This window comes from Pseudophryne corroboree, chromosome 4 (genome assembly GCF_028390025.1).
Source record: "Pseudophryne corroboree isolate aPseCor3 chromosome 4, aPseCor3.hap2, whole genome shotgun sequence".
Taxonomy (NCBI): Eukaryota; Metazoa; Chordata; class Amphibia; order Anura; family Myobatrachidae; genus Pseudophryne; species Pseudophryne corroboree.
This window is the reverse complement of record NC_086447.1, coordinates 789,316,490-789,343,815: the sequence shown is the minus strand read 5'-3', so window position 1 is coordinate 789,343,815 and position 27,326 is coordinate 789,316,490. Positions and strand designations below refer to the sequence as shown.

General features: G+C 45.5%; 1 long non-coding RNA gene across 1 annotated transcript in view; it reads right to left on the bottom strand.

Annotated features, from left to right (window-relative positions):
- The window catches only part of LOC134911771 (uncharacterized), a 63,810-nt gene that overhangs the window by 31,491 nt on the left and 4,993 nt on the right, over positions 1–27,326 (bottom strand). Inside the window, exon 2 of the long non-coding RNA XR_010176831.1 lies at positions 14,224–14,316. This is a non-coding gene — a long non-coding RNA (uncharacterized LOC134911771). The remainder of the gene's footprint in view (positions 1–14,223; positions 14,317–27,326) is intronic.

The window sequence follows — 27,326 nt, the reverse complement described above, 5'->3', positions numbered from 1 at the left end:
AATTTCAGATGAATTATATTAAAATTGTTTGAATACCAGCACTCTTTGTCTCCACGTAGTGGAATCTTTATGTACACTTTAGTTTAGGTGGGGTGAGTATACCCACTTAAAGAGCAGCCAGTATTTAAATTATTGACTGTAGCTGGGTCAAACATACTTTGTTTTCTTACTCCATACAGTAGGATCTGCGAAAAGTCACCTGCCTATATGAGCCTATATGATTTTGCAGTCACGATTGGGAAAAAAATATGTTTGCTTATCACGGATTTGTTTTTGCCTGCCTCAAAATCTCAGATTAGTGCCAGATTTGGGGCCAAATATATAATTAATTACCGCTGCTAATTGGATAATGCTCTTAAACTGCAAACTTCAGTCTTTTTCACTGTTTTATCTTCAGAATTTCTCAATAGTAGAGCCCTCCTCCCTCATGTGCATATTCATTTCTTACTTAAACCATCTTTGATGGCACCAAATCAAACGGTTTTCTGCCACCCTGATTCTTATTTCAGTGCCATCTGCTGATGTAGCTATGTTTATTTACCCTGTGCTTGTCCTATATTGTCTTCAAATGTAAGTCGCTGTTTTCCTGTTTTGATTATTCATTTATGTACTCTGTAATTGGGTGCTGCGGTTCCCGTGTGGCGCCATATAAATATAGGATAGTAATAATAATAATGGGATAAAAGCAATGCAGTACTTGTGTTGCACAATGGCATTTAGCTGCAGAAGTAGGAACATGTTGTCGATTTGAACGCATGCAGAGATGTGAAGGCTCTAGCCAAACACATGAAATGGAATATGCATATCCATACATAAAACGTAAGGTAGGATGTTACACTTCAATCTAAGCCTTTCTCATGGGTATCATGTTCAACTTAGGTTTTATCAGCATTGCGTTATTTGTTCTATCTTAATTAATTCTTGGCACAAGCTTAGTTTGGCCAGTTCATATAAATCAATTAGGTGCCAAAAGCAATTATTGATGAAAGAGTTCATCAATGAAATCTATACAACTGTGATGTACTGACTGTTTTTCCCACCAGCTATAGAGCACATTCACGTTTTCTCAATATAAATGGTCAGCCTGTGGCATCTACTTTTTTGTTATCCACTAAATTTATTATTTATTTATTAAGTTTCTTATATAGCGCAGCATATTCCGTTGCGCTTTACAATTAGAACAACATTAATAGAACAAAACTGGGTAAAAACAGACAGCCATAGAGGTAGGAATAAATGAATTACGAGTATAAAAGAGGTTGTAGGGATACAAAGCAAATTACTGGGCACAGGCTGTATTTAACCAATTACCTCATGAAGTTATTTAACCCATGTTGGATTAGTGTTGCAAGGCACACAATGGTAAGAAAAACACAGGAGGTGTAATGTCCCATGCCTGTATAAAGTGTAATAGAATTATATTATTATTATGGCCAGGTTCTGCAGTCAGGTCGTGTTGGAAGCTGAAGGAGGAAATATAATAGACTCTAGATTTGCGGCTACTTAGAAGTCACTGAAAAGTTTCCAGCAATTTCCGCTTCCAAATTGCTGGATGTAATAGTTAGTGAGCAACCAAGCTGTTTCCTAGTGACCAGGGTCTATGTACTAAGCCTTGGATGAAGGTAAAGTGAGCGGAAATAAAGTACCAGCCAACCAGCTCCTGTCATTTTTAAAACACAGCCTGTAACATGGCAGTTAGGAGCTGATTTGCTGGTCATTTATCTCCATCCACTTTACCTCCATCCAAGGCTTATAGACCACCTGGGTTGCTGGCTCCTGGGTGTATTATACCTTTTTCTACTGACTCAAAAATTCAAGGTTATTGTACTTGAGTGCGCATGAACCCGGGATTTTTATCAGTGGAAACAGCTCCACCTTGGTCCAGTCATCTGGTAAACCTTCCCAGATACCTACAGAATCAAGGTTTTACCCAGGAAGGTCCTGGGTCAGCTGCAGTGGAAAAGGGTTACCAGGGTTGTCCAACACGGGGAGAGTTGCAAGCACTGGCACTGCACCCGTATACATTGTGAACAGCACCGATCCGGGAATAACCCAGATCGGCGCTGTGGTGGAAAAGAGGTATGTTTCGGGTCTGACCCAGTTTTGAACTTTGTACCAAATCTCGGGTAGGACCCACAACTTCAATGGAAAACCGGTACTACTGACATAGTCACTTTAATCACAGAATAAAATATGTGGCATCTATTATTAGGCCTTTCTAATTACAAAAGAATATAAATGAATTCTCATGTTAACAAAACAAACAGCCAATCACTTAAACTTTAGACTGCTGTTTTTAGATCACTATCGTTTAAGTATATAACAATTAATGGCAATACATGGAACAGTTTACACCACAGATTAGTGTTTAAAGCCTGAAAGGTGAATGTTTCTCCAGTGGACAATGGATGTATCAGTGCCTTTTGTGCAGCATTTGCTAATGGTAACAGGTCATTTCCAATTTGTTTTTGGAAATCCCTAAACAAATGGTGATGCCTGGTATTCTGTGCTCTGAAGTAGATAAACAGTGACAGTCGATGATTGATTTCAATCTTAACAAAACAGCAGACAAGTGAATAGAATTTTAGTTTACTGGAGCCTGTAAAGGAGACAATGGTTAAGTCAATCCAGTGAAAGACAATTACATTCTGTTTACCTCTTTGTGATGCAGTTAAAATCTCAGTAAGTCACAATAGCCTCCCTAGACACTGGAATTGACATATACACTGCACAATTTAAGCAATAATCAATTATGTTTCAGAATGATGAAGTTATTTTTTAGTAAATATTACAAATTATTTTATTGTAACTAATATTAAAAGGGAAACTGATCAAAGACAGTTCCGTTAAGTTTTATTGTTATTAATTGGAGAAAAGGGTGTACGGTATACTCGATGGGTGGGGGGATTACTGGTATACAGGCTACTGTGCAAAAGGCTCTAACTCAAAGGTGCAAATCCGATGCAAGATTTAAATTTTTTACCTAAACTATAAAGTCTGTAATTAGTTATGATATCTTTAGTACATGCTTCCATCAATCCGTGCTTCAGTTTTCACAAGTAATAATAATAATTTTATTTATATAGCGCTCTTTCTCCGACAGGACTCAAGGTGCTTTACAGCCATCAAAAAGGTACCAGGTTCGGCAGCCATCTTGGGCGCACTGCATAGGATTACCCTGGGCGGAATAGTCTACCCCTAGAAGAGATGACACAAAATGGGGAGATTGCAGAGTCCTAAAGTTCAGAAGTTCACGAGTGTCTACATTTACTATATATTTAGTGCTGTCTGGTGGATTATCATAAGACTCGGTTACCCTCTGAAACCATACAGCTCATGGGCCCTCATTCCGAGTTGTTCGCTCGCTAGCTGATTTTAGCAGCATTGCACATGCTAAGCCGCCGCCCTCTGGGAGTGTATTTTAGCTTAGCAGAATTACGAACGAAAGATTAGCAGAATTGCGAATAGAAATTTATTAGCAGTTTCTGAGTAGCTCGAGACTTACTCAGCCATTGCGATTAGTTCAGTCAGTTTCGTTCCTGGTTTGACGTCACAAACACACCCAGCGTTCGCCCAGACACTCCCCCATTTCTTCAGACACTCCCGCGTTTTTCCCAGAAACGCCAGCGTTTTTTCGCACACTCCCATAAAACGTCCAGTTTCCGCCCAGAAACACCCACTTCCTGTCAATCACACTCCGATCACCAGAACGATGAAAAATCCTCGTTATGCCGTGAGTAAAATACCTAACTTTTGTGTAAAATAACTAAGTGTATGCGCTCTGCGAACCTTGCGCATGCGCAGTAAGCGACTAATCGCAATATAGCGAAAATCAGCAACGAGCGAACAACTCGGAATGACCCCCATGGAACGCATATTGACAGCTATGAAACTCCAGTGAAGTGGCCCACAACCAATAATGGCCCCACTACATTAGCAATGGTTTGCCACTATTTCTCAATCTCCCGACAGCCGGGTCAGGGAATCGGGAATATTAAACGAATGTTGATTCCCCGATCCCTAGCAAAAATGGTTGGTATCGGCAAATCTTGGAATTTGAAGATGAAGAATTTCCCTGATTCCCCAACAGATCACCAATCATCGATGGCCACCGATCTGTGGACCAGCGTTTCTGCTCGGGTCAGGGAATCAAGGAAACAGAGGTCAGTTGTTTGGAGGGCTTTAACATGCTGATACATACCTGGCTGCCATTGTGCCCTAAATAGTGAAATTTACTGTAATTGAAAAAAACTAGAAAAGTAATTATATGCAGATCAGCAAGTATCTTAGGATGCGTGTCCATGGGCAACAGTATGTGCCTGGTTTATGACACCTATACATATGACTCACTTGTGCCCATGTTTTCAACCATTTATTTTATGTGCAGCTAACACATTTCTTATTAAGCATCAATAAAACAGCTGAATTCTCTAATAACTCTCCATCCTATCTGAAAGAAAATAAAAGTATTTTTCTTAAAATGCACATAAAAGCATAATAAAGATATATGGCTGATTGAAGAAAGATCAATATCAGTGGAGCCAATCACAAGTGGTTTTCTGGTGCTGGGGACCATCATCAGCCACTGACCACCCGCAAATAATACAGCTTTCTCAGGTATGAGTTTTTGTCCCACGCAGCATCTGTTCATCAGTGTTCTAATATACCCTACACTACTTGGCCTGCTAGAATTCCAACTGTCAACACTGCCCTGTCTATTTGGGCCTAAGCATTAGTGATGAGCGGGTTCGGTTTCTCGGAAACCGAACCCCCCCGAACTTCACGCTTTTTACACGGGTCCGAGGCAGACTCGGATCTTCCCGCCTTGCTCGGTTAACCCGAGCGCGCCCGAACGTCATCATCCCGCTGTCGGATTCTCGCGAGGCTCGGATTCTATCGCGAGACTCGGATTCTATATAAAGAGCCGCGCGTCGCAGCCATTTTCACACGTGCATTGAGATTGATAGGGAGAGGACGTGGCTGGCGTCCTCTCCGTTTAGAGTAGACTAGAGAGTAGTAGAGACACTTGATTTACTAATTTTGGGGAGCATATTAGGAGTACTACTTGCTGATAGTGTGACCAGTGACCACCAGTTTAATTAATCCGTTCTCTGCCTGAAAAAAAACGATACACAGTGTGACACAGTCACATACCATATCTGTGCTCAGCCTCAGTGTGCTGCATCATCTATGTAATACTGTATATCTGACTGTGCTGAGTGCTCACTGCTCACACAGCTTAATTGTGGGGGAGACTGGGGAGCAGTTATAGCAGGAGTACATATTTTAACAGTGCACACTTTTGCTGCCAGAGTGCCACTGCCAGTGTGACTGACCAGTGACCACTGACCACCAGTATATTGTGATTGTCTGCCTGAAAAAGTTAAACACTCGTCGTGTGGTGTTTTTATTCTATAAACGCATTCTGCTGACAGTGTCCAGCAGGTCCGTCATTATATAATATATACCTGTCCGGCTGCAGTAGTGATATATATATATTTTTTATATCATTATCATCCAGTCTATATTAGCACTGCAGCAGACGCAGTACGGTAGTCCACGGCTGTAGCTACCTCTGTGTCGGCAGTCGCTCGTCCATCCATACTTGTATACCACCTACCCGTGGTGTTTTTTTTTTTTTCTATCTTCTTGATACTAGTAGCTTACTTTAGGAGTCTGCAGTGCTGAGCTGACAGTGTCCAGCAGGTCCGTCATTATATAATATATACCTGTCCGGCTGCAGTAGTGATATATATATATTTTTTATATCATTATCATCCAGTCTATATTAGCAGCAGACGCAGTACGGTAGTCCACGGCTGTAGCTACCTCTGTGTCGGCAGTCGCTCGTCCATCCATAATTGTATACCACCTACCCGTGGTGTTTTTTTTTTCTATCTTCTTGATACTAGTAGCTTACTTTAGGAGTCTGCAGTGCTGAGCTGACAGTGTCCAGCAGGTCTGTCATTATATAATATATACCTGTCCGGCTGCAGTAGTGATATATATATATATATATATATTATATCTCATTATCATCCAGTCTATATTAGCAGCAGACGCAGTACGGTAGTCCACGGCTGTAGCTACCTCTGTGTCGGCAGTCGCTCGTCCATCCATAATTGTATACCACCTACCCGTGGTGTTTTTTTTTTTCTATCTTCTTGATACTAGTAGCTTACTTTAGGAGTCTGCAGTGCTGAGCTGACAGTGTCCAGCAGGTCCGTCATTATATAATATATACCTGTCCGGCTGCAGTAGTGATATATATATATTTTTTATATCATTATCATCCAGTCTATATTAGCAGCAGACGCAGTACGGTAGTCCACGGCTGTAGCTACCTCTGTGTCAGCAGTCGCTCGTCCATCCATAATTGTATACCACCTACCTGTGGTGTTTTTTTTTTCTTTCTATCTTCTTGATACTACTAGTACCTTACTTTAGGAGTCTGCAGTGCTGAGCTGACAGTGTCCAGCAGGTCCGTCATTATATAATATATACCTGTCCGGCTGCAGTAGTGATATATATATATATTTTATATCTCATTATCATCCAGTCTATATTAGCAGCAGACGCAGTACGGTAGTCCACGGCTGTAGCTACCTCTGTGTCGGCAGTCGCTCGTCCATCCATAATTGTATACCACCTACCCGTGGTGTTTTTTTTCTTTCTATCTTCTTGATACTAGTAGCTTACTTTAGGAGTCTGCAGTGTTGAGCTGACAGTGTCCAGCAGGTCCGTCATTATATAATATATACCTGTCCGGCGGCAGTAGTGATATATATATATATATATATTTTTTATATCATTATCATCCAGTCTATATTAGCAGCAGACGCAGTACGGTAGTCCACGGCTGTAGCTACCTCTGTGTCGGCAGTCGCTCGTCCATCCATAATTGTATACCACCTACCTGTGGTGTTTTTTTCTCTCTATCTTCTTGATACTAGTAGCTTAATTTAGGAGTCTGCAGTGCTGACAGTGTCCAGCAGGTCCGTCATTATATAATATATACCTGTCCGGCTGCAGTAGTGATATATATATATTTTTTATATCATTATCATCCAGTCTATATTAGCAGCAGATGCAGTACGGTAGTCCACGGCTGTAGCTACCTCTGTGTCGGCAGTCGCTCGTCCATCCATAATTGTATACCACCTACCTGTGGTGTTTTTTTTCCCTCTATCTTCTTGATACTAGTAGCTTACTTTAGGAGTCTGCAGTGCTGACAGTGTCCAGCAGGTCCGTCATTATATAATATATACCTGTCCGGCTGCAGTAGTGATATGTATATATATTTTTTATATCATTATCATCCAGTCTATATTAGCAGCAGACGCAGTACGGTAGTCCACGGCTGTAGCTACCTCTGTGTCGGCAGTCGCTCGTCCATCCATAAGTATACTAGTATCCATCCATCTCCATTGTTTACCTGAGGTGCCTTTTAGTTGTGCCTATTAAAATATGGAGAACAAAAATGTTGAGGTTCCAAAAATAGGGAAAGATCAAGATCGACTTCCACCTCGTGCTGAAGCTGCTGCCACTAGTCATGGCCGAGACGATGAAATGCCAGCAACGTCGTCTGCCAAGGCCGATGCCCAATGTCATAGTACAGAGCATGTAAAATCCAAAACACCAAATATCAGTAAAAAAAGGACTCAAAAATCTAAAATAAAATTGTCAGAGGAGAAGCGTAAACTTGCCAATATGCCATTTACCACACGGAGTGGCAAGGAACGGCTGAGGCCCTGGCCTATGTTCATGGCTAGTGGTTCAGCTTCACATGAGGATGGAAGCACTCAGCCTCTCGCTAGAAAAATGAAAAGACTCAAGCTGGCAAAAGCACAGCAAAGAACTGTGCGTTCTTCGAAATCACAAATCCACAAGGAGAGTCCAATTGTGTCGTTTGCGATGCCTGACCTTCCCAACACTGGACGTGAAGAACATGCGTCTTCCACCATTTGCACGCCCCCTGCAAGTGCTGGAAGGAGCACCCGCAGTCCAGTTCCTGATAGTCAGATTGAAGATGTCAGTGTTGAAGTACACCAGGATGAGGAGGATATGGGTGTTGCTGGCGCTGGGGAGGAAATTGACCAGGAGGATTCTGATGGTGAGGTGGTTTGTTTAAATCAGGCACCCGGGGAGACACCTGTTGTCCGTGGGAGGAATAGGGCCATTGACATGCCTGGTGAAAATACCAAAAAAATCAGCTCTTCGGTGTGGAAGTATTTCAACAGAAATGCGGACAACATTTGTCAAGCCGTGTGTTGCCTTTGTAAGCTGTAATAAGTAGGGGTAAGGACGTTAACCACCTCGGAACATCCTCCCTTATACGTCACCTGCAGCGCATTCATCATAAGTCAGTGACAAGTTCAAAAACTTTGGGCGACAGCGGAAGCAGTCAACTGACCAGTAAATCCCTTCCTCTTGTAACCAAGCTCACGCAAACCACCCTACCAACTCCCTCAGTGTCAATTTCCTCCTTCCCCAGGAATGCCAATAGTCCTGCAGGCCATGTCACTGGCAATTCTGACGAGTCCTCTCCTGCCTGGGATTCCTCCGATGCATCCTTGCGTGTAACGCCTACTGCTGCTGGCGCTGCTGTGGTTGCTGCTGGGAGTCGATGGTCATCCCAGAGGGGAAGTCGTACTCGTAAGACCACTTTTACTACTTCCACCAAGCAATTGACTGTCCAACAGTCCTTTGCGAGGAAGATGAAATATCACAGCAGTCATCCTGCTGCAAAGCGGATAACTGAGGCCTTGGCATCCTGGGCGGTGAGAAACGTGGTTCCGGTATCCATCATTACTGCAGAGCCAACTAGAGACTTGTTGGAGGTACTGTGTCCCCGGTACCAAATACCATCTAGGTTCCATTTCTCTAGGCAGGCGATACCGAAAATGTACACAGACCTCAGAAAAAGACTCACCAGTGTCCTAAAAAATGCAGTTGTACCCAATGTCCACTTAACCACGGACATGTGGACAAGTGGAGCAGGGCAGGGTCAGGACTATATGACTGTGACAGCCCACTGGGTTGATGTATGGACTCCCGCCGCAAGAACAGCAGCGGCGGCACCAGTAGCAGCATCTCGCAAACGCCAACTCTTTCCTAGGCAGGCTACGCTTTGTATCACCGCTTTCCAGAATACGGACACAGCTAAAAACCTCTTACGGCAACTGAGGAAGATCATCGCAGAATGGCTTACCCCAATTGGACTCTCCTGTGGATTTGTGGCATCGGACAACGCCAGCAATATTGTGTGTGCATTAAATCTGGGCAAATTCCAGCACGTCCCATGTTTTGCACATACCTTGAATTTGGTGGTGCAGAATTATTTAAAAAACGAGAGGGGCGTGCAAGAGATGCCGTCGGTGGCCAGAAGAATTGCGGGACACTTTCGGCGTACAGGCACCACGTACAGAAGACTGGAGCACCACCAAAAACGCCTGAACCTGCCCTGCCATCATCTGAAGCAAGAAGTGGTAACGAGGTGGAATTCAACCCTCTATATGCTTCAGAGGTTGGAGGAGCATCAAAAGGCCATTCAAGCCTATACAACTGAGCACGATATAGGAGGTGGAATGCACCTGTCTCAAGCGCAGTGGAGAATGATTTCAACGTTGTGCAAGGTTCTGCAATCTTTTGAACTTGCCACACGTGAAGTCAGTTCAGACACTGCCAGCCTGAGTCAGGTCATTCCCCTCATCAGGCTTTTGCAGAAGAAGCTGGAAACATTGAAGGAGGTGCTAACACAGAGCGATTCCGCTAGGCATGTGGGACTTGTGGATGGAGCCCTTAATTCGCTTAACAAGGATTCACGGGTGGTCAATCTGTTGAAATCAGAGCACTACATTTTGGCCACCGTGCTCGATCCTAGATTTAAAACCTACCTTGGATCTCTCTTTCCGGCAGACACAAGTCTGCTGGGGTTCAAAGAACTGCTGGTGACAAAATTGTCAAGTCAAGCGGAACGCGACCTGTCAACATCTCCTCCTTCACATTCTCCCGCAACTGGGGTTGCGAGGAAAAGGCTCAGAATTCCGAGCCCACCCGCTGGCGGTGATGCAGGGCAGTCTGGAGCGACTGCTGATGCTGACATCTGGTCCGGACTAAAGGACCTGACAACGATTACGGACATGTCGTCTACTGTCACTGCATATGATTCTCTCCCCATTGAAAGAATGGTGGAGGATTATATGAGTGACCGCATCCAAGTAGGCACGTCAGACAGTCCGTACTTATACTGGCAGGAAAAAGAGGCAATTTGGAGGCCCTTGCACAAACTGGCTTTATTCTACCTAAGTTGCCCTCCCACAAAAGTGTACTCCGAAAGAGTGTTTAGTGCCGCCGCTCACCTTGTCAGCAATCGGCGTACGAGGTTACATCCAGAAAATGTGGAGAAGATGATGTTCATTAAAATGAATTATAATCAATTCCTCCGTGGAGACATTGACCAGCAGCAATTGCCTCCACAAAGTACACAGGGAGCTGAGATGGTGGATTCCAGTGGGGACGAATTGATAATCTGTGAGGAGGGGGATGTACACGGTGATATATCGGAGGATGATGATGAGGTGGACATCTTGCCTCTGTAGAGCCAGTTTGTGCAAGGAGAGATTAATTGCTTCTTTTTTGGAGGGGGTCCAAACCAACCCGTCATTTCAGTCACAGTCGTGTGGCAGACCCTGTCACTGAAATGATGGGTTGGTTAAATGTGCATGTCCTGTTTATACAACATAAGGGTGGGTGGGAGGGCCCAAGGACAATTCCATCTTGCACCTCTTTTTTCTTTCATTTTTCTTTGCGTCATGTGCTGTTTGGGGGGTGTTTTTTGGAAGGGCCATCCTGCGTGACACTGCAGTGCCACTCCTAGATGGGCCAGGTGTTTGTGTCGGCCACTAGGGTCGCTTAGCTTACTCACACAGCTACCTCATTGCACCTCTTTTTTTCTTTGCGTCATGTGCTGTTTGGGGAGTGTTTTTTGGAAGGGCCATCCTGCGTGACACTGCAGTGCCACTCCTAGATGGGCCAGGTGTTTGTGTCGGCCACTAGGGTCGCTTAGCTTACTCACACAGCTACCTCATTGCGCCTCTTTTTTTCTTTGCGTCATGTGCTGTTTGGGGAGTGTTTTTTGGAAGGGCCATCCTGCGTGACACTGCAGTGCCACTCCTAGATGGGCCAGGTGTTTGTGTCGGCCACTAGGGTCGCTTAGCTTACTCACACAGCTACCTCATTGCGCCTCTTTTTTTCTTTGCGTCATGTGCTGTTTGGGGAGTGTTTTTTGGAAGGGCCATCCTGCGTGACACTGCAGTGCCACTCCTAGATGGGCCAGGTGTTTGTGTCGGCCACTAGGGTCGCTTAGCTTACTCACACAGCTACCTCATTGCACCTCTTTTTTTCTTTGCGTCATGTGCTGTTTGGGGAGTGTTTTTTGGAAGGGCCATCCTGCGTGACACTGCAGTGCCACTCCTAGATGGGCCAGGTGTTTGTGTCGGCCACTAGGGTCGCTTAGCTTAGTCACACAGCTACCTCATTGCGCCTCTTTTTTTCTTTGCGTCATGTGCTGTTTGGGGAGTGTTTTTTGGAAGGGCCATCCTGCGTGACACTGCAGTGCCACTCCTAGATGGGCCAGGTGTTTGTGTCGGCCACTTGGGTCGCTTAGCTTAGCCATCCAGCGACCTCGGTGCAAATTTTAGGACTAAAAATAATATTGTGAGGTGTGAGGTGTTCAGAATAGACTGAAAATGAGTGGAAATTATGGTTATTGAGGTTAATAATACTTTGGGATCAAAATGACCCCCAAATTCTATGATTTAAGCTGTTTTTTAGGGTTTTTTGAAAAAAACACCCGAATCCAAAACACACCCGAATCCGACAAAAAAAATTCGGTGAGGTTTTGCCAAAACGCGTTCGAACCCAAAACACGGCCGCGGAACCGAACACAAAACCAAAACACAAAACCCGAAAAATTTCCGGTGCTCATCACTACTAAGCATACGTACATACAATAAGTAGCAGAAACACACAAATCTGTATGTGCTTTTCTGGGCAAAGAGTTGGACTAATAGAACTTGAATTGATATCACAAGGGGGCATGGGGGTTGGGGTGGTATTGATGGTACTGTTAACCTTGTACCGGGCCTGTTGGTGGGGACAAGACCAGTTGTTGAGAGGGACAAATGGCCATATTTGCAGCGTGCTGCATCAGGCGCATAGTATTTTTTATTTGTATTGTTTTTTCCAGAGCGGTTTAGCCATGCCACATGGATTTTTCCACCACAAGTACTCGGGCCCCAGTGATCTCTCAATGGCCCTGGATATCACAAGTTACTTGAGAATAGATAGTCTGCTTAAAATGTCTGCTCTATACAGTACTTTCAATGGAATGGAAGATCATCTTTTAGCTGCCTGGTTAATAGCCATGTGATGTGGTGTGGGCTCTTGAACAGTATACTGTACCTACAATATATGTGTCTAATAAATGAGTGGTGTATCCAAGTGTACAACACTTATGGAATATATACTTATCTTAATCACTCTCTGTCATGACAGTTATGATTGATAATAATAGATAATATAATATATAAGATACCTAGACTATTTGTTGCTGGTTCGGCCTACCATCTCAACTTTCCTCTATCAAGCAGTCCATCCACACTTAGTTAGCCTGAAATAATCTGTGGAATGCCAGAACGCCAGCCTCTCAATCTACTGTAGTATGCATCTGACTTATGCAGCCCTTTGCCCTGAACCTATGGATTTGCTTCATCACTTAACCAGCTGAACCCTGATCTCTCCAATGGCAACTGTACTGATAGGCCCAACAGCAGTTTATCATGACCTCATTCTGTGCCACACATTCTGGACTTCTGTATCACTGAAGGCACAAAATTGAAAGCAAGGGTTTAGCCTAGCTTGGTTGGTACCCTACTGATACCTTACAATCTGGCCCCAAGCACCTTGTGATGCCTAGATTGACCAACTACAACCTCCCCTACCACAACTTGAATTGCCCAGCCACTACTTTTGTTTCACCCAGTTGTGTACCCAATTATATATCAATGTTGATCTGATGCACCATGTCTCCATGTATCTCTTATGCTGCCTACTGTAACCTTTATAGAGCAACAAGGTAGCTTGTCTGGTATAGTCATGATTAGAATGATTAATTGGTGGAACTGATGATACTCTATGTAACTTGTTGTTTGTATTTTGCACTTTGTATCTTCCCGAAGTGTAATAAATTTCCATGTATTGCTTATCCCACAAACATTAACTTACTGTATGTAGCAGGCCCAAAATGGCTGCCTCTTGTATCTTGGTTTTGGAAAAAAATGCTATATAAACAAACACCATTACTTTACAAATTACATCTTGCTGGGCTTTATTCATTGACAAGTTAAATTTTTTAAATAATGTTTTTATTTTTATTGAGAGCAAAAAAGAATAAAAAAATACAAAGCGAGCAAGACAGACAAGTTACATTTTGTAGGAATTGTTAATTGAATTGTCATGTTCCATCTTATAGGGTTTATAACTTGTCATCTTCTTGGGCCAATTTTTTCCATTGTTGCATTTTGATCTTTTTACCTGGCCTGTCATACTATCCCGGGATGCAGTCAATATACCAGCTGTCGGATCCCGGCGTTCAGGAGACTGACGCCAAAACCCAACAGCTGGCATTTTACCGACAAACGGAATCCTGAACCCCGAACAGTATTCCCACTCGGTTGGTGGGTCCACGCCAGCAGCCAAGTGGGAATATAACCTGTAGAGAACGCAGCGAGCCACCTGTGCCCCATGCATGCCGGACTCGCTGCCTTGCTGCCAGGATTCCGGCAGGTGGGATGCCACTGTCGGTATAGTGACAGCTGGCATCCCGTCTGCCGGGATATCTTATGTATCCCACTATCCCATGTTGAGTTACTACTGTTGGGCTGGATGTGGGATGGGATAGTGTATTATGAACAATGTTATGCGTGACGTACTTAATATAATATTAAGCACTAGGCATTTCTAGTACACAAATTCGCTGCGACCTCTAATAACCTTATAAGTCACGGTAGGGGGTTTAGTGTACCATATATTTGCACTTTCTAAAAACAGGAGGCATTAACATTAGAGACAATGATTATTCTTTGGCAGCAGAACACATTTTAGCACTAGCATTGAACAAAAAGATTTAAAACTTTTAAGTAAAGATTCATTATGACTTACCCACATTTGTTCTCTGTATTTATTATTATATAAACAGGGTAGGTGACATTCTTCCTTGTTCTTACCACGAGTCTCTTAGCAGGGAAGGAAGCTCTGTGTTCGAGGAAACAGATGACATAATACAAGTTGACCAATATGTTTGCTAGACTTCCTTGAAAGATAGACAGGTTTTATATCTTTAGGTTTACAATAAATCATTTGTCTCCATAACTGTTACAAAATGAAAGAGACCAGTTACAAATATGCAGTCACAGGCACAGTTCCCTCTAAGCCGTGTGATCTGGAAATGATAGTGATGTTAAAAAAATATGTAACTTGATGGGAAAAATCCTGCAGATTTCCATTTTCTTTAATTGCCCATTTTTTGTTTCCTGTAACCAGTTATTGTCCACCAGTCATAGACTCTCAGTTCTTGTCTACAAGTTGTAGACCCCCCCTTATTGTTTGTTGTTGATATGCACAGTCGCAAATACAGGACATCTTCAAGAGTGACAGGTCAAGGAATTACCAGATCCTTATTCACCTCTTATCTGTTATGGACACAAATTATCTGAATCAGACATATCTCTTCCCACTCAAAGATGCACGGAAGCTGAACGAAATCAGTAAATCTGGCTACTGTGGCTTCACGCAAAACTAGGCCCATTATGAGGAAATGAGCCAGTGTGGTAACTTTACTCGGTACTCCAATTTCTGACAGGGCCACGCCATGGGTTGTACAGCATATAAACCAGACATACCAACAGGCAAAGTGGATGGCATACAGGAAGCACAATACTCTGCAGATGCAGGAGAAGGTGGGCAGTAGTCCAGTGACCCTTGCTCCTTTGGTGAATTCTGACTCTAAGGGCCTAATAATACATTAGGGTCTAATGTATTTTTTTAAAGTCGGATTGAGATGGTCGGACAGGAAGCACGCGGATTGGCAGCTATTCCGCGAATTCCTCGACTTGTTGGATAATTTTGGGGTATATTGAATAGGTCGGAACCTCTGCCGACCTAAAAAAGTTGAAAACTGCCGTCTTTCCGACAGACGGCAGCTTTCGGCTTCAATTGAATATACCCCATAGTGATCATTGTGCCTACTAACCAATGCAGGGAAATGGCTCTGATGATCCCATTTGAATGTATATATCTCTGATTCCTTTTCCCCCCCCAAGAATGTAACATCTATATATTGGGGGTAAGGCGCAATCATGGAGATTGCTGGTCTATTCAGGGAGTCAGGGAGATTGCTACTATTTTTAGGGAGTCTCCTGCAGAATTAGGGAGGGTACGCAACTATGCTGCTGAGGGTAGGCAACTGCTTTACTGTATTTTGGGGCATTAACATTGAATACACCTTGATCATTATTATATGCCAGCTTAGCCGTATTTGTCCTGAACATCAGATATTGGAGAGGATTTGGTTACTATTTTGTAACCTATATTTAGATATAGAAAGTGCTTAATTATTCACATCAGTTCCTTCCACATCTAGCCCACAATCTAAATGATCCTACCTTACAAACACTAAACTCTCTAGTTTTGGACTGTGTGAAGAAACTGAAGCACCTGGAGAAAGTCCACCCAAACACTGGAGAACATACAAATTCTACACAGAGCATGGCATTGTCATAAAATAGCTAATTTCCCCAGTGCTTTGAGGTAGCAATGCTAACCACTGTGGCACTGTGATGTAGAGAGGTGTGTAACTATACAGTGTGCATACGGCAGGGTATTTATTTACAGGGGGCCTCTTTCTGGATATAATACTTGGCACATTGATTTTACTAGTACAATATCCTGGTCATCATACGCGGATTCAGGGGGTGGGAGTGGGGGGGGGGCACCAAGGCACGTGACCCCCTGTCATTTTGTTCTGGATCCGCCCCTGCTGGTCATATTACTGTGCATATGCCATCCGGGATAGAATATTACATTGTAGCTTGTACACAACAGCGCTGTCTAATTCTTTGTACTGTTTTTGTAAGCTTCACATTTTCTCCATTTAAGCCATTGGTAGCATAAGCTTGCAAGATGATCAATTTCTAATTATTTTTGTATGCCGGCAATGTGTTGAACGACACTAAGGGAAGGAGAATGGACAATGACTAATCTAAACAATTCAGTCTAGAATGAGACTTTTTATTACTTACATGCTGGATATCTCCTACTGGATAATAAACATCGGTATCTAATTTGTGCAGCTGATTATCACAGCTGTAAGTCATCTGCTTGTGCTGTGCAAGCCTAATGAAGATCCAGGTAATGGAAATGGAAATGACACATCGGCATTACAATTATTGATGTAACAATATTGTTTTGGGACTCTTGAATGAGTTGAAAAACTATTTCGCACATTTGCAATTAAGTCATAACCAACAGATGTTCATTTCATAATGCTTTAGATTTGTGATGACTTTATTAAGTAACTAAAATTAAATTGATAGTCAGGCTGGGCTGATGCGCAAATAAATACTTACTATCGGTTGCCTGTTAAGCAAACTGCCAGCGCTCACCTGCTCACCTGCTCAAGGTGCTCTCAATGATAAAGGAAGAGGTCACAGCTTAAAAGAACGCATCCATTGGATGTTTCAGAGGGAGAGTGAGAAGTCCAGTACAATAGTCTTGATCAGGGGTGTATCTTCCTATTGGCCAGGATGGCACTTGTCAGGGGCGCTGGCCAAGGGGGGGCGCCGCCCGGCAGTGCCACCCGCGCCAGGGGGCAGAATGACATAGTAGTTCTCACTGAGTACATCCCTTAGCAGTGCTCATCCACTGCCGGACTCTCAGAAGCGTATTGCACTCTGACACTCTCTTTGACTAGAGTCACAATGATGGTGAATATAGCCGGGGAGTGGGGCACTTCCAGGTATGGGAAAGGGCGAGGCATCACCTCTTCCTCATCCACTCCACTTCTCATTGGTCCCACACGGTCTGTCACCAACCACCAGTCACTATAATCAGCACCCGTCAGCAGTGCAGCAACCTATACATTTTCTGCGGTACCGTAGCTGCACTGCATGGTCTATACTGGCAATCTGAATCACAGTTTACAAAGAGCTCTGTATGGAGAGGTAGCTAGACCAGTGACTGCCTGTCCACATGTAGTGCCATCACACCTAGAGAGGGGTTTTTAACTGTATGTATGTGTGCATATATCCCCTCGGTGTCCCTGCCTGCACCCTCCTTGTAATTCCCCCTCAGTGTCCCTATCCGCACCATCCCTGTATCTGACCCTGCCCATACACTCCTGTAATTCCCTCGGTGTCCCTGCCCACACCCTTCACATAATTCCCCCTCAGTATCCCTGCCCACACCCTCCCCGTAATTCCCTCTCAGTGTCCCTACCCGCACCCTCCCCGTAATTCCCTCTCAGTGTCCCTGCCTGCACCCTAACCGTAATTCCCCCTCAGTGTCCCTGCCTGCACACTCCTCGTAATTCCCCTTCAGTCTCCCTGCCAGCACTATCCCCGTAATTCCATCTCAGTGTCCCTGCGTGCACCCTCCTCATAATTCCTCCTCAGTATCCCCGCCTGCACCCTCCCTGCAATTCTCCCTCAGTGTTCCTGACCTCAGCCTCCCTGTGACTCCCTCCTCAGTGCCCCTGCCTACACACCCCTGTAATTCCCTCTCAGTGTCCCATCCCGTACCCTCCCTGTAATTGCCCCTCAGTGTCCTTGACCTCAGCCTCCCTGTAGCCCCTCCCGCTCATTTTCCCTACCCGAACCCTCCCTGTAATTCCCCCTTAGTGTCCATGACCTCTGCCTCCCGGTGACTCCCCCTCAGAGTCCCTGCCCACACCTACCTGTAATTCCACCTCAGTGTCCCTGCCCGTACCCTCCACGTAATTCCCCCTCAGTGTCCCTGCCCGCACCATCCCTGTAACTGCCCCCTCAGTCACCCTGCCCATACACTCCTGTAATTCCCTCTCAGTGTCCCTGCCCGCACCCTTCCCATAATTCCCCCTAAGTATCCCTGCCCGCACCCTCCTGTAATTCCCTCTCAGTGTCCCTACCCGCACCCTAACCGTAAATCCCCCTTAGTGTCCCTGCCTGCAAACTCCTCGTAATTCCCCCTCAGTCTCCCAGCCTGCACCCTCCCCATAATTCCATCTCAGTGTCCCTGCCTGCACCCTCCTCGTAATTCCTCCACAGTGTCCCCGCCTGCAACCTCCTTGTAATTCTCCCTCAGTGTTCCTGACCTTAGCCTCCCTGTGACTCCTCCCTCAGCCCTCAGTGTCCCTGCCCACACCCTCCTGTAATTCCACCTCAGTGTCCCTGCCTGTACCCTCCCCGTAATTCCCCCTCAGTGTCCCTGCCCACACCCTCTTGTAATTCCCCCTCAGTGTCCCTGCCCACACCCTCCCTGTAATTGCCCCTCAGTGTCCCTGACCTCAGCCTTCCTGTAAGCTCTACACCCTGTAATTCTACCTCAGTGACCCTGACCTCAGCTTATCTGTAACTCCTCCCTCTGTGTCCCTGGATGGGAGAGGTGGAGGGCGCCAGTTCCTTACTTTGCCAGGGGCGCTCAGACCCCTAGATACACCCCTGGTCTTGATTACCCAAAAGGCTAAGTGGTTGTCTACAAAAAGTGGCCCCAGAAGTAATACTGTATACTGGACAAGCACCAGCATATTTGAGCAAAGGGCTATGGCACACCTCCCAACTGTCCTGATTGCAGCGGGACAGTCCTGCTATTCGGACACTGTCCCGCTGTTCCACCCGCGGGTCGCAGTGTCCTGCAGGTGGGAAGGAGGAGGAGAGCAGCCGGTGATCACTGAATTAGAAGCCGTGCACATGCCCACGGCATCTACATGTGCAGGGAGTGAGGCAGGGGGCTGCTAAGCTGCTCAGGGATCGCTGGGCATGCTCCAAAAATGACCAAAACGGGGGTCGTGCGACAAGGCTCTGCCTCCTTTTGGCGAGGCCCACCCCTCTTCGGGATACCGCATGGAGCAATTCAAAATTTGGGAGGTTTGGTTATGGGCCTAATTTATCTTAGTATGCAATGGCCGATGTTCATGCGATTATCGGCAGACTGCAATAATGTGCTGCGATTGCAATGCTCGCTATGATGATTTCACAGAAAAATTATTCACAGGAAGGGATTGGTGGCAGGTGTTAATGGGGAGTTTACAGGGAGTGGTTACAAAAATGCAGGCGAGTCATGGCCAATTTCAGGGCATATACCTGCCGTCAGGTGCAAGCTTGTACTTGCAAAAATATGGCACCTTCATCACTACCGCTATGACCTTCCGGGATCTGAGGCAATCGAGCTGGGGCTTGGATCGGCCCAGCTGCCTTGGATCCCTATTCAAGCCGAAACCTCGAGATCCTGCTGTCTGATATTGTGGTTTTGGCTCAGGCGCAAATTTCAAAAACCCCATTGAAATCAATCGGCTGACTGCTGATTGGCTGAGAGAGCTCTCTGTCACAGCTCTCATCCAATGAACACATTCCTATAGACTTCAATGGGGCAAAATGGCAGCCCCCACCACACTAATGATACCGCCGCCCGCACTGCCGACACCCCCACACTGCTGGCACTACCGCACTACCGACACAGCAGGCACTCCAACACGGAGTACATTGATGACACCCCCACACTGCCGAAAAAAAGCCAGCAGTACCGACTCCACCAGCAACTCCGCACTGAGGACACTGCCGGCACTCCGGCACTGAGGACACCATTGTCACCGCCGACACTGTCAGCACACCAGTAGTATCAACACACACACACACTGAGGACCTTGACAGCACCCCTACACTGCCGACACTCCCGCACTGAGGACACCATTGGCACCCCCTTTCTCAGTAAGTGCACTATTGGAGTATCCACCGTGCACTGTATCCTGCACTATTTCCATCCCACACTATATCCAACCCACACTGTATTCAACCCACACTGTATCCAACCCACACTGTATCCAACCCGCTCTGTATCCTGCACTGTATCCGACCCACACTATATCCTGCAGTGTATCCAACCCGGACTGTATCCAACCAACAATGTATCCAGCACTGTATCCAACCTGAACTGTATCCCGCACTGTATTCAGCCAGCAATGTATCCAGCACTGTATCAGACCCGAACTGTATCCGACCCACACAGTATCCAACCCACACAGTATCCAACCCACACTGTATCCAACCCACATTGTATTCCGCACTGTATCCAATCTGCAGTGTATCCCACACTGTATTTAACCCACACTGTATCCAACCTGCACTGTTTACGACCCTCACTGTATCCCACACTGTATCCAACACTGTATCCAACCGGTAATATATCCCGCACTGTATCGGACCTGCACTTTATCCAACCTGCACTGTATCCAACCAACACTGTATCCTGAATTGTATCTAGCACTGTATTCAACCCACACAGTATCCAACCAGCACTGTATCCAACCCACACTGTATCCCGCACTGTATCCAGCACTGTATCCAACCCACACTGTATCCCGCAATGTATCTTACCCACACAGTATCCAACCAGCACTGTATCCAACCCACACTGTATCCTGCACTGTATCCAACCTGTATTGTATCCTGACATGTATCCAACCTGTACTGTATCTGACCCGCACTGTATCCAACCCACACTGTATACCGCAATTTAGCCAGCCTTTGACCAATATTGTCAAAAACAATATTGTGAGCTGTGAGGTGGTCAAAATTGAGTGGAAATAACTGGAAATTAATGTAATTGAGGTTAATAATCCAGCAAAAATAGTCAGGCGCACATGTCTAGTTTTACATATGTGAATGCAATTTCAAAAGAGTTTGCAATGGCTCCAGTGGGCGTCTCTTTTCATTTCTTGGTGGCAGCCCAAACATTAAACTACGCATAGCTTTATGGGTATACATCACTTCAAAATCCAATTTAAAAACTCTCCCTATATCCTAAACTTTTTTGTTTTTTTCCTACCAAACTTCTCACTTCAGATTCATTTAGGTATGTTTTACATAGCTGTCCTCACAGAAGATCCAATGTCACTAAAGGGTTTATAGGTTATAGGTTTTGAAATATTGGTACTATTTGTATATGTTTTAGGTAGATCCGCTGTATAGTTTATATGTTGTCATGGTGACGGTATCTGTCTGTAGACGTGATTACGTCACATCCTCACTGTTTCCAGGTCGGGACTCCTGGCGGGATCTCTGACCCGGCATACATCACTTAGGTGTTTTGTTTTAAAAGGCATGTGATTGTTCATTTGTATTTTATATCCTGATGATAGTGCAACAAAGCGCACTGAAGTGTTGCTAAAGCTATTTGGGTCTGCTGACTACTTTCTTGGCTAAATGCCGCACCAGAGAATGTATATATCATACTTGCCTATTCTCCCGGGAATGGCCGGGAGGCTCCCGAAAAACAGGTGAAGCTCACGGTTTCCCGGGGAAGTAGGCAAGTGTCCCGGATATCACCCTCCATTCCACCACCCAGCCGCCCACTTACTGAGTTAAGTGGGCAGACTCGGTGGTCAATGACGCGATTCGCACTGAATCGCGACATCGTAGCCACACCCCCCACTGTAAAATTCTGGTAATATTGCCATTGAATAGAGGGTGGCATGGCTACGATGACGCTGTATGGTAGCCATGCCCCCAGACATAGCCTTTCCGTTGTGTCACACCCCTTCTTTGCCGCTATTTGAAACCACACACCCCGGCACCGCACGTTGCGGTGCTGACCTGACTGCCCCCTCCCGCAGGGGGCAGCCAGGAAGTCGGCAACCATGATATATATATATATATGTATATCTAGCATGTCGCTCACTTCAGCGCTGTGTGAAGTGACCGGTCCCCCCCCCCCCCAACCCCCTCACTCAGCTCACATCGCGCTGTGCTGAGAGGGGGGAGAGATATGTGCTGAGCGGTTCGCTCAGCACACATTTCCCCCGTGTATACGGCCCTTTACAGCCACACACTACATAGATCTGCCCAGCTGCAATCCTGGTATTTTTTTTCACAAAGTACAAGGTAAGCTTCAAATAGTTAGAGTTCTTTATCTTAGAATTATCTATTGTTCTATGCAAAGGCAGATAGCTCAATGAATAGATTGTCTGACTGCAATGTCACAGGCAATTTGTTCGAATACCAGGTATGGCAGCATCTCCAAATAACAGGTGTCTAGAGGTTATATTAGTGTCAGGACCAATCACAAGCCTCAGTCAGGAGATTAGAACTCCTTGCTGCCATCGTTTAAAGATGAAGAGCTTTATTAAATTGCTAGTTCTTACCAGGAATGGGGGGGGGGGGGGGGGGCGCGCATGCAGCTTTAGTAATGTAGATAAATAGCTTCTGATTTGATCAACCTCTTTTTTTCTTTCATTTGTAATTATAAAGGGATGATCCTGTATCACACTCTGCAAGTGTAAGCTCGTTACAGCCCGACTTCTGTTGATAAACAAGGAAATTGTGCAAGTATTACTTGTTTTTCAGCAGTATTTCTGTTGGGATCGTTTGTGGTTTTACTAACAAGATGATTTATGCCTATAAATAAAAAATATCTGAAAGAACATGCATTTCAAGTGCACATTATTCAGCAAGGCTCATTTGTTATGCTAGCTATACACAAATGCACACACATGTACAGGGGGTTATTTGCTCAAGGGCACAGCAGTCATTGCATTAAGACAGAAATTATATTTATGTTTGATGCATTCAAATGTGTATTATATTATTTCTCCTTCACTTCATTTTCCTGTGAGAAAACATACCATCGACTTACTATACCAGCAGGGCTCCATAGTGTTATTTAAATAATCTACAGTTTGCAAGAACTTTCTGCATTTTCACGTCCATTCAGCAGTTACTTTCCCCAGGAGAGTTCGTTTGTGACAACTTTCTCCTCAGTATACAGGGGCGAATCCAGAAGAAAATGAAAGGGGGGGGGGGGGGGTTGGGCACCATGATGGGGTAATAGTTATATTTACATGCACCTAAGGTACGCGTGCTCCCAGATAAGAGGAGTGGTATCACAGGGGGCGTGGCCTCACAGAATACGCCATCAGGTAATGATTGGCTATAGGAGCGCATCCTGGTTTCACCCTGATGATAAGGCTGATTGGGCCTTGAAATGTTGGTCACCTGTTCCATTAGGTATGGGAGCCTGGAAGGCACCCCAGCACAATATAATTATTATAGTTTTTAGTTGGTGGTGTCAGGTGCAGCATACCTTGTTTTGGGCACTGCACTGAGACTCAGACTGCAGGACACGAACTGCCCATCTTTGATTAGCAGAAGCAGCCAGCTGGATCTCTAACAAGCAGCATAAGACATCTGCAGGACAGCCCTGTCACAATCACACGGGCTGCCTTCTCAAAGCTGAGGCTGAGTTTGACTGCACCTAGCATGGTGGTAAAGGAAGTGGAGGAGTAAGCGCTGGGAAACTGTGTTGTGCAGTGAGGGCTGATGAAGCCTTCTGCGCTGTCATAAGTAACAGTCTTACTCGATGATGGCATTTGAACCCCGCACCTGGGCTGGACTCTGGCCGGCTGGCAGTGGGGAAGGCAGGTTGCAGTGTGAGTAGGGGGAGGCTGGAGCTGCAGCTCCAGCATCCCCATTGGTTACCACTTACCACACAGACTTGCTGTTAGAGCAGCGGAGGGTCCTAGTGCCTGCCGGCTCTTTTATCAAATCTGACTGACGGAAATAGCAGTAGTGCTGCTACTGTTCTACTTTTGAAAAAAAAGAAGAAGTCAGAAACGACAGGGTGGGGGGGCGGGCCCGGGCCCGAGTGCCCCCCCCATGGATCCGCCTATTTCAGTATATGTATATATAAGAGCTAGCAAAGTATGGGGCCTATTTGCAAAGCTTAAACCATGAGCTAATATCTGTTTCTGATGGTTCAGGCATATTAAAGTATCAGTGATATGTAACCAAAAGCATAAAACAGAACGTATCAGAGAACGATCCTGCAGTAGGCAAACTAAGACACCTTTTAGATGTGCCTTAAAATCCTGGGTTTATGCACATGAACGCACGTCAACCCAGTATTTTGGTATGTCTGAATGCAAATGACCTGGCACTAAGTTCCAGGTTTGCAACCCTTCTCCTGACCAGGGTCATGGAGCTCAGAACCATGAATTTGCTGGCGTGGTAGACCTGGCAATTTCCCTGGTCTGATGTCTGAAAGGGGTATGACTCAGATAACCACATTCCCATAATTCTTGATGGGGACTGCCGTCTGGAGCAAGCATAACTTTTCAGAGCTTGACCCTGATAGCTAACACCTGGGCATTGACAAATGGTGTGAAAGGCCAGGGCGCAAGGCCAAGAGGATGGCTCTGTCGCAACCTCTATGACACCCGATCTTCATGTTCAACCTTGTGAGCAGTGCCATTTCTAGGAGAGGGAAAGCTGTGCAATCGCACGGGGAGCTAGGGTGAACGGGGGCACAGCTCAGGCAATGCTGATCAAGACAAGGCCAGTCCTTGCTTTGGGTCCAGTCGGTGCTGGGCTCAGATACGGCCCAGTTGTGACCTATGACAATGCGGAGGTGTGACATCATAGGTCACATGGCCGTACACCATCCCACCCATACAGTGCTCTGCATCACTGAGACTGAACTGCTGTAACAGCTGCTGGTGTTGCCCGCTGGTTAGGACAAGGGAGGAACTGTGAGTTCTTCTCCTCTGCAGTGCTACTGACAGGTCAGGTAGTCTTCTGTGAGAGGCTGGGGCAACTGTGTGGTTATTTGTTTTTTTGTGTTGGCCAATGTATTTTTTTCCTGTAGGGGCCATTGTGTTTTGTTTTTTTCCTATCAGGGTCAACGTATTTTTAGGGTTCAGGGTGCAAAACTGGGGGGGTAAGGTAATACTTGCCCACATAGCCATGCCCCTTGCTGTAAAAATATCAAGGGCGGGGTGGGGTGGAATCACATTTTTGACTGTTTGGAATGGGAGCCATATTGTCTGCAAAATACCGTGCTTATGTTGTGGGGGCAGTCAGAGGAGCAAGAAGAGGGCTGCTGGACCCATATCTGCAGCTTTCCTTGTAGTTGGGAGCCTCTCCTCTCTGGAAGTAAACAGCAGAGGATGGCAGCAATAACCAGGGGTGCCGACAGCTCATCTGGGCACAAGTACAGGGAGGGGGTGTGGCCAAGGGGGAGATGTGAACAGACCCACTCCTTAAAAAATGTAAAACATTTATATTTTAGGTGCATATGCGTGCAACGCACAGGGGGGCAGCGGTGTCAAAAATGGTGAGCGGCGTGGTGGGCGAGTGTGATCGCTCCCCCATGTAGGGAGAGAGAAGACTGACTGCAGCTGAGCAGAGTGTGCTGGGCTATGGTGAAAGGCTGCTGCAGTGGCAGTCAGTTCTCTCTCTCTCCCTGCCCAAAGTGCAGCTCTCTGCAATAAGGGAAGGAGTGCAGCAGGACCCAGGCCCATGCTGCACCCCTCCAACAGGTCCGGGACCAGGTTACGCGTATATACTTCCCCCCTCTCAGCACCACTGGCTGTAACCAATAAGCTACAGAATAGTAAAAAAGGATCTTAGAAACGTAGAAACAGAGAATTCTGATGGCAGATAAGAACCACTTGCTCCTGAGGAAGCTGGATCTAATACACCAGTGAAATGCGTTGAGCCTTTTCTTTTGCCTGAGTTTGGAATCCACGATCACTGCTGGCGTTATTGGTCACTCTGATGTAACTCCGGGACTTTTCCACTGCAATATCCACATCACCTGGTCCTACTTCATTATTATCCAGGACAAGCTTTTCAGCCCTTAACAAGGTGGACATTATTTGCAACTGGATAACTGGTAAAAGCCTCATATTGCAAAACAATCGGACTTATGCTAAAAAGCCGATAAATGTTGGCCTATGTCAGTGTTAATAGTCCCCCATGAGTGAATCCTAGCCAGCACTGTGGAACTTTTCCTATCTTTCAAACAGGCATATTGTGGCATATTTTATATGAATATATTGTGATTTTATTATACATATATATTAAATGTGTTGTTAGATTTTTTACAAGCCTATCGGATTTTAATTTATCTTCTTATAATTCATGATTAGCCAGCGATGCCAAAATTAACTTATTTGTGTCCAATACCCATAGGGGAATTTACCACCCCCTTGCCGGCGGCTATTGACTGCGCACCTTAATATTTCTCTTTGCATGGATAGGCGTATACACTGACCAGTGGGGCGGGTTCTCAATAAAAGCACAGGATCAGATCCAGGAAGGAACTTCCATCTTCTATATAGTTCAGTCATCGTCTGAACTGCCTCTTGGATGTCATTAGTTCAAAGTGAATTGAAAGGTTATATTAGCATAAATATTCAGCTCACAATATGGCGGCCTCCATTGCATGTAATGGGCACTCTTTAAAAGGTGAACATATACATAGTTACTGAGGGTGTGATACATTATATTGGCGGTCAGGATGACGGTGGTCACATGACTTACACCAGCATCCCAACAATTAGAATGCCGGCAGGGAAAGGGGAAATAATTTTAACCCTCCTTTGCCCCTACCCTAACTCTAACTTTCCTGGGGTGGTGGCTAGGGCTAAGATTGGGTGGGGGGAAGGGGTGGCAGATAGGGCTAAGAGACTGGTGGTGGCGGCTAGGATTAATACTTGGATGGTGGTGGCTGGGGCTACCCCCCCTTCTAGTGCCTAACCCTAACCCACCCCCGCCCGTGGGGCCTAACCTTAACCGTCACCCAGATACTTACCTTCGAAATGTCTGCGATCGGTGCCCTGGCACTGGGAGTCCAAGTGGTGTCGGGACTCAGGAGTCAGTCACATAACTGTCACATAACTGTCGGCTTCCCGACCACTGGGGTGCTAACTGCATCCAGTTACTGAACCCACACAGGTCCAATTAACTGGCAACAAACTGCAAATATGCAATGTTCCATGCCCATCAACAGTGCACAACAATTACAGATACACAACAATCATGGGGAATTTAGTACATAGCAAGGCCAAGACGATTGATGAGTATGTTCTGTGTCTTGATGCATTTTGGTTCACTTAAACAACTACATTTTTTTTAAAGAAAGGTGAATAGTTCAGACCATACATAAGCATCTGCCTTTAGTGGTTTCCAAGGGATTGAGCAATTTATTATGTTTAAATTGGTTGTGCAAACAATAAA